The sequence below is a fragment of the Cannabis sativa genome, chromosome 4 (genome assembly GCF_029168945.1).
Source record: "Cannabis sativa cultivar Pink pepper isolate KNU-18-1 chromosome 4, ASM2916894v1, whole genome shotgun sequence".
NCBI classification, from domain to species: Eukaryota; Viridiplantae; Streptophyta; class Magnoliopsida; order Rosales; family Cannabaceae; genus Cannabis; species Cannabis sativa.
In genome coordinates, this window is record NC_083604.1 from 27,293,685 (window position 1) to 27,304,672 (window position 10,988).

The window sequence follows — 10,988 nt, forward strand, 5'->3', positions numbered from 1 at the left end:
AAGTCGAACTGAATTTACCAAGTAAATGCCCTAACTTATTAATTCCTCATTGAATCCACACTTAGAACTTGGAATTGCACTCTCAGTCATATAGAACGCTCTATATGTTCCATGATGTAGACACGTCATTAGTTATCCATTCTGATAACCCTAATGTGATCAATGACCCTCTAATAGATATGATCTACATTGAAAAGGCACTAAGTTACCGTTACACCTTCAATGTATTTTATCCTTAAAACACTTAGCTCCGTATAAATGATATTTCAGCAAAGTGAAATGAGATCTCCACCATTTATCTCTGTTTAGCCAAGCTCGAAGGATATCATCGTTTCACTTCTAAGTTCCTTTAGAAGTTATAGATTCCATGTTTATGGTAGCGCTCCCACTCAATTATACTATCATGTTCCCAAAATGTACATATCACCCTGACCCAAAAGTAGGCTTAACTAACAAATCAAAGAACATTTATAGTACTCTTAAGATCGAACCTAACCATATCAGGATTAAGGTCATTTGATCTAGGATCAACAGGTGATATTGAATTGAATAGATATTACGGTAAGTTTTAATATATCTAATCAAAGTTCAATATCGGTCCCTTCCGATGCATACTCCATACATCCGATACTGGTAAACTTTGCCAATGTCCTGGAAAGGACATAACACTTTTCCAAGGTGTAAGAATACATATCGCTGATTATACCATGTCAGTCTAAATCCAGTGTTCTAACAAATCAGGGAATAAACTTTTGAACATATAATTAAGATTATATTCCACTGTGCTGACAATACTATAATCTTTAACAAATTCATATGTTCTGGACTTAAAAAGAATTTATACATTATATACATATAATCATGAAATAAATCATGTGAACCATGCAACGGGAGGGTTTTATTTAGGGCACAAAACCCAACATTATATACATAAAATGTTATTTCTGATCTTTATTAATAAGTAAATCTGATTATATTGAAATGGGTTTTATTTAGGGCACAAAACCCAACAGTACTCCCCATAGTTAGGGGGTTCAATCTCTTCCTCTCCCTAAGCAGCGGGAGGGTTGCCCGGACGCGCCTCGTCCAGCTCCTCAACCTCCTGAACTTTGGCGTCCCCCTCACGGTCCTCCTCCATTGGGACCGCCAAATCCTGTTCGGCGTCGGGCAGAGTGGCGAGCCGAGCCACCTGGGGATCAGAAGCGCCAGCCAGACGCGTAGTTTTCTTCATACGAGCCATCATCCTATGGCTGGGTACAGAATCAGAAGGAGAGTTAGCACGAAGACGAGGGTGGACTTCGTGCAGAAGTTGAAGTAGCTCCTGGTCAATTTGATGCTCGGGCTCCCAAGACTCACCTGGGTTCATCTACAAAAGACAACACGCAAGATGAGTGTTGGACGGAGCATCAAACGGAAAACAAGCAAATATGTCGACCAGGAATACCCAACAGATTAAAGAACGACCATGTTCAAAGAAAAGTCTAAACTCAAGAAGTTAGAAAGTTTTTCTTGAGTTAGGGCAAAAAAGTTCATGAAGCTTGGAAAAAGCAGAATGGAAAACAGACACAATCCAGTTCTAAAATATGCCTTACGGCTGAAAGCTAACACAAGGACATGGAAAAGAAGAGTCGCAGAAGTTTCAAACCCTAGGGTTTCCTAAAGTGTTCTTTCTACAACGAAGTTACATTCAAAGCATAAGCATGCAAAGGAAAAGCATAAAGGGAATCAGAAACTTACTCAAAGATTCGAGTGTCCGGGTTCAAACAAGCCAGAAATCGTCTGTAAGCTCTTCAGCAACTTTGAAACCAGAAAATTCTCTCTTTTCGCTCTGAAGTTTGCTTAACAACGAAGGGTGATGAAATGAGGCAATGTGTCAGTACTCCAAGTATTTATAGGCAAAAGGGAGACTGTACGTAAAGGAACCTTAGACGCCTCGACTTCCCGCCTTGAAAGTGAATATGGGAAATCAAAATAATCGAGTGCAACCGTTAGCCGTGGAGAGAGAAATTCAGATTTTCAAAATATTAATTGTCAGAGCATTAATTAGCCAAAAACCGAAGGGACGCCCAGTCAGCTTCACATCGAGTCTCGAACGGTCATGCTCGACATGTGTCCCCATACAAAGGCAGAGCCAGCTCGGAATAAGTCTACACGCAACCTTGGAGGTCCCGTACAGACTTGGGGGCAAATGTTATCCCAAAATTGGCACTCTGACGTGGCATCACGAGAATGGTGACACGTGGACTCTACTTAGAGCATCTGATCGGATCAACATGCCGAGCAGGATGCCTCGCTGGCATGTCCATAATGGAGTACTCAACGAGCCGTGCAGAATGAGCAACACTTAGCGAATTCAACCAAACGCATCGTGAGTCACCAGCTCAATCCCTATAACTCAGGGATCAACTTACGTGGATGTGGCATACACACGATCCCACTATCAGTGTATTCAGCCTCAATCCCACGTTCCTTGTATTCAGGATTGATCACACGATCTTTCTATTTATGCGCATTGTAACGAGAGAGGAAACTCTTCCTCCTCAAGTTTCCTGCCCTATAAATAGTGAGGAATGTTCACTGGGCAAAGGACGGAGAAATTGTACGCCGAAACGCTATAAGCTAAGGCTATCTAAGAATTATATATTCAGAGATATTATTGTAAGAGCTATAAAAAAAGGAATCTTCTTCCTTATTCTTAAGTCAATACAACTAACGAGGATTAGCCTATTACCGAACTGCTCGGGGTTGAACCTCTATAAAATTTATGTGTCTTATTATTGCTTTACTACATATTCTTATTACGACATATCGTTTATCGCTTATCAAAAAGACTCATTGTCGTTGGCTAAAAGCGAAGTCAACAACAACTAATAACAAAAAAACATGGTTCAATATAAATTCACACACAATTCAAAAATTATTAAACATATAGCAAGTAGGAATGACAAGCGAAAATACTAAAACATACAATCCTAAATAATTTTCAAGGTCTTCAACAAACTGATATCAGTGTCCCGTTTAGGCAAGAGTCAAAGATACCATCCATTGAATAGAGTTTTCAGCTCATCTAAAATGATAAACATTCTAGCAACCTTTTATTCGATCAAAATTAGAATCCGGCGTTGTCCCGTTTAGGCGAGAGTCAAGGTCATTCTATCTTATGAGCTTCCACCATTGTTTCATACTTTTGTAAGCCTTATTAAAGTCGCCACCATTAGGGTGATCCATACTAAAATAAACACTTACAAATAGTACTTATCTTTCGAGATTCTACGGCGTTAAATTGCTAATGAACGTTCCTCCATTAAGGAGGATTACTCGCTAAAACAATAACTATGTAGAACCAACAATGGAGATCGAATGTCCTAATAATAATAAAGCTCATTATTTAAAATTTATTTTCTTCTAATATTTATTTTAATCAATTTATTTTAAATATATATTTATTTATTTAAAATTTCCAATTAGAATAAAATTCTAAATATAAATTTTAATTTAATATTTATAAAATTATACTTGGATGGATATGAAAAATAAAATAAATTATTTCCATCTTAGTAATAATTTCTCAATAAATATTTAGAAAATTAATCAATTTAAGTTGTATCAAAATTAATTTACATTAATTTACAACTCAAAATTTAATTTTCTATAAATACATATTGTATTTCGAAAAATTAAAGTATATAAAAATACAATTTTCGAAAAATAATGCTTTAAAATAAAATAAAATAAAATAAACCCTGAAAAATTATTCTAATTTTATGTTGGTCCAAAATTAATTAATAAAATTAATTTTCAACAAAAAAATATAATTTTCCTATTTAATTAAATATTAAGAAAATTTCAAATATTTAAGTATCGAGATGAAAATCAACTTAAATATTAATTTTCTATTTAATTAAATACACTAGAAAAATAGTTCAAGCAAAACAGATAATATCTATCTAGACTTTCATTGACTAATTAATTCATTTTCTAATTATAATATATTTTATTTCATTTATTTTAACTAATCATTAAATAAAAAAAATCATTAATTTAAGTTGGTCCAAAATTAAAATAAATAATTTTCAACTTTAAATTATTTTTCAAATAAAATTCGAAATTTTCTACATTTAAAAGAAATTCAATTTCGAAATTTTATATATAAAAATGATTAATAAAATAAAAATAAAATATATATTGAAAATTATTCAAATTTAAGCTGTTTCGAAATTAAAAAAAAAATCCAACTTAAAATAATTTTTTATTTAATTAAATGTCATGAAAATAATAATATTTAAGTATTAAGAATAAAATCAACGTAAATATTTAATTTAAATTTAATTAAATGTATTAAATATAAGAATTAAATAATCAAGTATAAAAGAAACTTAATTATTAATTCTAATTTAATTCTAGGAAAAATATTCTATAATTAAGTTGGTCCAAAATTAATTAAAATAAATAATTAATTTTCAACTTAAAATATTTTACTAATTAAATATTAGAAAAAAAAATAACTAGTACTAGAAATAACTATCTAGAATATATATCATTAGCTAAGTGTTTTTCTAAAATTAACTTTAAAATATGAAATGAAAAATAAAATTTATATATTTTAAAAGTTAATTTTGTTGCTAATTCAATTTTAATTAGGTTAGACTAATATAATTAACTTAATACAATTATTTAAATAAGGCAAAGGGGCATTCACAATCGGGATTGTTCATGTGAGGGAGGGCTCGGTTCAGTATGTCGTACCCGCTGCTATTGGCCTCTAACTCTCACACAAGGCCCAAAGGAGAGGAATTTAACCTTTAAGTAAACAATTGTTCTTCATTGAATAAGCCCAATTCTAATTGGGCCTAAATAAATTTACTTATGTCAAAATTTATTTTAGCAACCTAGTCTATTTACTTAGTAAAACTTAAATGGTCTTCCTATATGCATCTAAGCCCAATACCAAACATATAGGCTCACACAGGTCAAATGATTTGGATGGGCCCTATCATGTTACTAGGTTTACACAGATGAAATAAGTACAAATTTACCTGTTACAAATTATTTATAAGATTTATTTACAATTGGACTATGATTATAATCAGATCATTAGATCTGTCAACAAGTTAATCATAGCAATTTAGATCAAATAAATAATAGGTTTGTTAAAAAAAAGTTTTGAATAAAACAATATAAATAAACAAACATTTTCCATGTAACAAATGTGATATAAGATATTAATACAATTAAATTATTATTTTAAACTAACCAACTAAATTTTGAAAAATTTAGGCTTGTTAAAATAACCCTTAAAAATCTCAAAATTTAAAATTTAAAATTGAAAACTAATTTAAAATATCTATGTTTATTTGAATTATTTTTATTAAATTAAATATCAAAGAAGATAAATGATTTGAAAGAAAAAAAATATCTTCAATATCATCTTCTAATCTTATAATTTAATAAAATTAAAATAATAAAATAAACCAATTTTAAAATAGGTGTAGTTAGATAATTATTATTTTAAGAATAAAATAATAAATAAATAATAATTATCCTAATTATATGTCAAAATATCTTAAATTAAGAAATATTCAAATTTCTACAAAAATATCTAAGTTATTTAAATATTTAAAATATATTTTATAAATTTCTAATAAGTAAAATGAAATAAAATAGTAAAATATCATTTTTAAACTTATAATTTATAAATAATTAAATATTTAACAAAATAACAAATTTTTTGAATTTGAAAATATTATGGTTAGAATATCTATAAAAATATCTAAGTTAATTTCAAATTTATTAATTATTTAATTTGTCATATAAGATAATTTTAATATAATATTTCAAATAAAAAAGATAAAGTTATCTTTTAATTTAAAATATGTTAAATATCAAAATATCTGATCTTATAATTAAATAGTATATAAATATTAAAAAAATTAACAAATTTTTAAATCTGACCATAATTTAAAAAATAAAATAATCAATTTTTAAATTTAAACCTCAAAATATCAAAATTAATAATAATCTATTAAGAAAATAAATATTATTAATTAAAAAAAATGAAATTTAAGTTTAAATATATTTAAAAATAATATTTTATTTAGATATTAGGGTTTGAAAATTGGAAAAATCAAATTTTGGGGAAAAATCCCACAAAATTCAGAAATTGGGTGAAAAAATCATTGTGCCCAGGACAGGCTGCAGCTTCAGCCCCTGGAGGCTGCAAATGAGCCAGACGCGCGCGCACGAAGGAAGGGCAGCCGTGGAAACTCGACGTTTACAGGGTGCTCACGGGCGGGATTGTAGGGTCCTGGGCGCTGGTGTCCGAGCGTGAGCGAGGATTCAGACAAAATTTTGTTTGAAGGACGCGCGCGAATGAGGTATTCTGAAGCCTCTGGTGCGTGTGTGCACCAAGCTTTGACACCCATTCAACCACGAATTTCAAACTTTCATATCTTTTACAATTTTTATCGAAATCGAGTTCCGTAAAAAAAAAATTGCTTAATTTTTCACAAGGAATCCAAATAAAATATTTTCAGAAACAGAAAAAATATTTTAATTGAAAAAATTTCGTACAACACATACATTCATCAAATAAGCACATAAACCAACATGAAACTATCCAAATCAACACACATCATCGCTTTAATTCATATTTCATGAAAGTAAATCATTACCATGGCTCTGAGGCCAGTTGATGGAAATATTTTACCAGGATCTAGATTTACTACCAAGTATGTTTCATTAATATCCTAATATGAATTCTAAAACAATGAAATAAACACATAAGAGTTTAAGAAAACCTTACATTGGGTGCAGCGGAATATAATGACTCCTTCCGTTTAGATCTCTAGCCCTTGATTCCTTTCTGTAGCAGAGCATTATCAAGATCTGAACCTGGATCTCTTTCTCTCCTTCTTGAGTCTGATTCTCCTTCTTGTTGATTGGATTCTTCACAGTCTTACACACTATGATTGAGATACCACTTGATGTGTGTGGGCACTCACTCTATCACTCAAGGTTCGAAAATTTAGAAGAAGAAAAGAGAGGGAAGGTGGTTTCGGCCTATAGAGAAAGAAGGCTTAGGAAAATTTCTGAAAGTGAAATTTTATCAAACTGTTAAGTGTGAACCATCACTATCTATTTATAGGTAGCCACCTAGGTTTAGGTTAGAATTATTTGGCGTTAAAATAATAAAAAAATAAATAGTAAAATTCACACTAAGTGGCCGGCCATAGGATGTGGATTGGGCCCCACTTTGTAATTTGACCATTTTGTCATTTTTCCATTCCATTTTCTCAAAAACGCCAAATTTCCAATTTAACCACTTAAATGCCAATTCTAATTATTTAATAACTAAAAATTAATTATCAAATAATATTGTCCTTTAATATATTTATTAATTAGACTTATAAAGTCTCTTAATTAACAAATAAGACCTAGAAAATCTTTTCTTCACAATTTTGCTCTTAGTAAAAATTCATAAACTAGACATAGTCTAATTTTAGAATTATAATTGATTAATTAAAATCAATTATCTGAGTGTTACAAGCAGTATGGTCTCAACTAGTATGGGGACCATGGGCCTATATAACCAAGCTTCCAATAAGCAGACAAGGAAGTTACCAAGTAAATCCACTGACTTATTAATTCCTAGTTGCATCCACGCATAGAACTTGAAATTGCACTCTCAGTCATATAGAACGCTATATATGTTCCACGATATAGATACGCTATAAATTATCCATTGTTATAATCTCAATAATCAATGATCCTCTATAGATGATCTACATTTTATAGGGATAAAATTACCGTTACACCCTTTCAATGTGTTTTATCCTTAAAACACTTGCACCTATAAATGATATTTTAGTGAACTAATATAGTCACTAAAATGAACATTCTATCATTTTATCTCTATTTAGCAAGCTCGAAGGAAATCATCGTTTACTTCTAAATACCTATAGAAGTTATAGATTCCTATCTATGATTAGCACTCCCACTCAATTGCACTATCATGTTCCCAAAATGTACGTATCATCCTGACCCAAAAGTAGGCTTAACTAACAAATCAAAGAACATGTATAATACTCTTGAGATCGAACCTAACCATAATAGGATTAAGATCATTTGATCTAGGATCAACTAGGTGATATTGAATTGAATAGATAATACGGTAAATTTATCATATCTAATTAAATTTCAATATCGGTCTCTTCCAATGTATACTCCATACATCTGATACTGGTATACTTTGCCAATGCCCTGGAAAGGACATAAAACTTATCCAAGGTGTAAGCATACCTATCGCTGATTATCATGCCAGTCTAAATCCAGTGAACTGACAAATCAGGGAATTAAACTTTCGAACACATAATCAAGATTATATTCCATTGTGCTGACAACACTATAATCATTAACAAATACATATGTTCTGGACTTAATAGAATTTATACATTAAACAATATAATCATGAAATAAATCATGTGAACCATGCAACATAAAATGTTATTTCTGATATTTATTAACTAGTAAATCTGATTCTATTGAAATGAGTTTTATTTAGGGCACAAAACCCAACAATACGTACATTTTGGGAACATGATAGTGCAATTGAGTGGGAGCGCTAAACATAGATATGAAATCTATAGCTTATATCAGGACATAGAAGTGAAACGATGATTTCCTTCGAGCTTGGCTTAATAGAGGTAAATGGAAGAGCTCTTGTTTCAATGATTATATATTAGTTCACTGAAATATCATTTATAGGAAGCTAAGTGTTTTAAGGATAAAATACATTGAGGGGTGAAACGGTAAATTTATCCCTACTCGGTGTAAATCATCTATAGAGGATCTTTGATTATTGAGATTAGAACGATGGTTAAATGTGTTGGAAATTATTTTACCAGGATCTTAGATCTACTAACAAGTATGTTGATTAACACCCTAAATATGAACTTTCTAAAACGATGAAATAAACACGTATAAAGTTTAGGAAACCTTACATTGGGTGCAGCGGAATTAAATGACTCCTTCCGTTCAGATATCTAACCCTTGTATCCTTTCTGTCACAGAGTATTATCAAGATCTTAACCTGGATCTCTTTCTCTGAATCTTTGATGCTGAAACTCCTTTGCTGATGATCTTTCTTCACGATCTTCCTCACTATGATTAAGGTATTGCTTGCTGTGTGTGGGCACTACTCTAATCACTAAGGGGTTTTGAAATTATCAAGGAAAAAGAGAGAGAGAGGGTGGCGGCCAAGGTAGAGAGAGAAAGGCTCAAGTTTTCTGAATCAGAAGTGTAATTTTCCTGAAGCCTTCACTACCTATTTATAGCATTCCAGTAGGGTTAGGTTTGAATTATTTGGCATTAAAATAATGAAAATATCAGTTTAAATTACCTACAAAAGTGGCCGGCCATGGCTTATTGGGTTTGGGCCTTGCTTTTTACAATTTTGTAGTTTTAACACTTTTGTATCTGATTTTCTCAAAAACGCCAATTTTCTAATTCAACCATTTAAATGCCAATTCTAATTATATAATAACTATAAATAATTATTAAATAATATTGTCATTTATCATATTTATTAATTGAACCATACAAAGTATCATAATTAACAAATATGCACCTAACAACTCTTTCTTTACAATTTCGCCCTTACTCAGTGAAAATTTCACAAATAGACATAGTCTAATTTGAGAATTATAATTGATTAATCAAAACCAATTACATGAGTCTTACAAACAATATTATCTCAACTAGTGCGAGGACCATGGGTCTATATAACCGAGCTTCCAATAAGTAGATCAAGAATTTAGCACTAAAATTTACTAACTTATTAATTCTTCGTTGAATCCACGCATAGAACTTAGAATTGCACTCTCAGTATATAGAATGCTCTATATGTTCCACCATATAGACGCATCATTAGTTATCCATTGTTATAATCCTAATGTGATCAATGATCCTCTATATGAATGATCTACACTGTAAAGGGATTAGATTACCGTAACACCCTACTATGTATTTTATCCTTAAAACACTTGACCCCGTATAAATGATATTTCAGCTTATGTGAAATGAGTACTCAACCATTTATGTTCGTTTGGTCAAGCTCGAAGGAGATCATCCTTTGCTTACTATTCGCCAGATAGAAGCTATAGATTCCATGTTTATGTTAGCGCTCCCACTCAATTGCACTACCGTGTTCCCAAAATGTACGTATCACCCTGACCTAAAAGTAGGCTTAACTAACAAATCAAAGAACACGAATAGCCTTTCAAGATTGAGCCTAATCATAACAGGATTAAGAACATTTGATCTAGGATCAACTTGGCGATATTGACTTGAATAGATTTTACGGTAAGTTTAATTAAATCTAAGTCAAAGTTCAATATCGGTCCCTTCCGATGCATACTCCATGCATCCAACCTGAGCTTTACTTTAACCAATGTTCTGGAAAGAACATAGCATTTCTCCAAATGCAAGTAAACTCTTGTTGTAGATTATTATATCAGTAAAACCCTGTGTTTGATAAATCTAGGAAACTTTATTCACATAGTCATGTTTACTTTCCAATGTGATGACAACACAATAAACAGGATCAAGTATGTGAAGAGGGTTTAAGATAAATTTATAAATCAAATAGACAACCAATTGATAAAGTGAACCAAAACATACACAAATGAATGAAAAATACTTCTGTTTCTTTATTGATGTTGAATAGAATAGATTACATTAAAACAGAGATTTATTTAGGGCATAAAACCCAACAAACTCCCACTTGCACTAATATAAAACTAATTAGTACATATCAATTAATCCTAAATTCTGACGGTGCTTTTCTAATGTTGTCATGGCCAAGACTTTGGTAAATGGATCAGCTAGTTTGTCCTCTGTGTCAACTTTCTCAAGTAGTACATCCCCTCTTGCCACGTATTCTCTGATAATATAATACTTCCTTTCAATGTGTTTTCTTCTCTTGTGGCTTC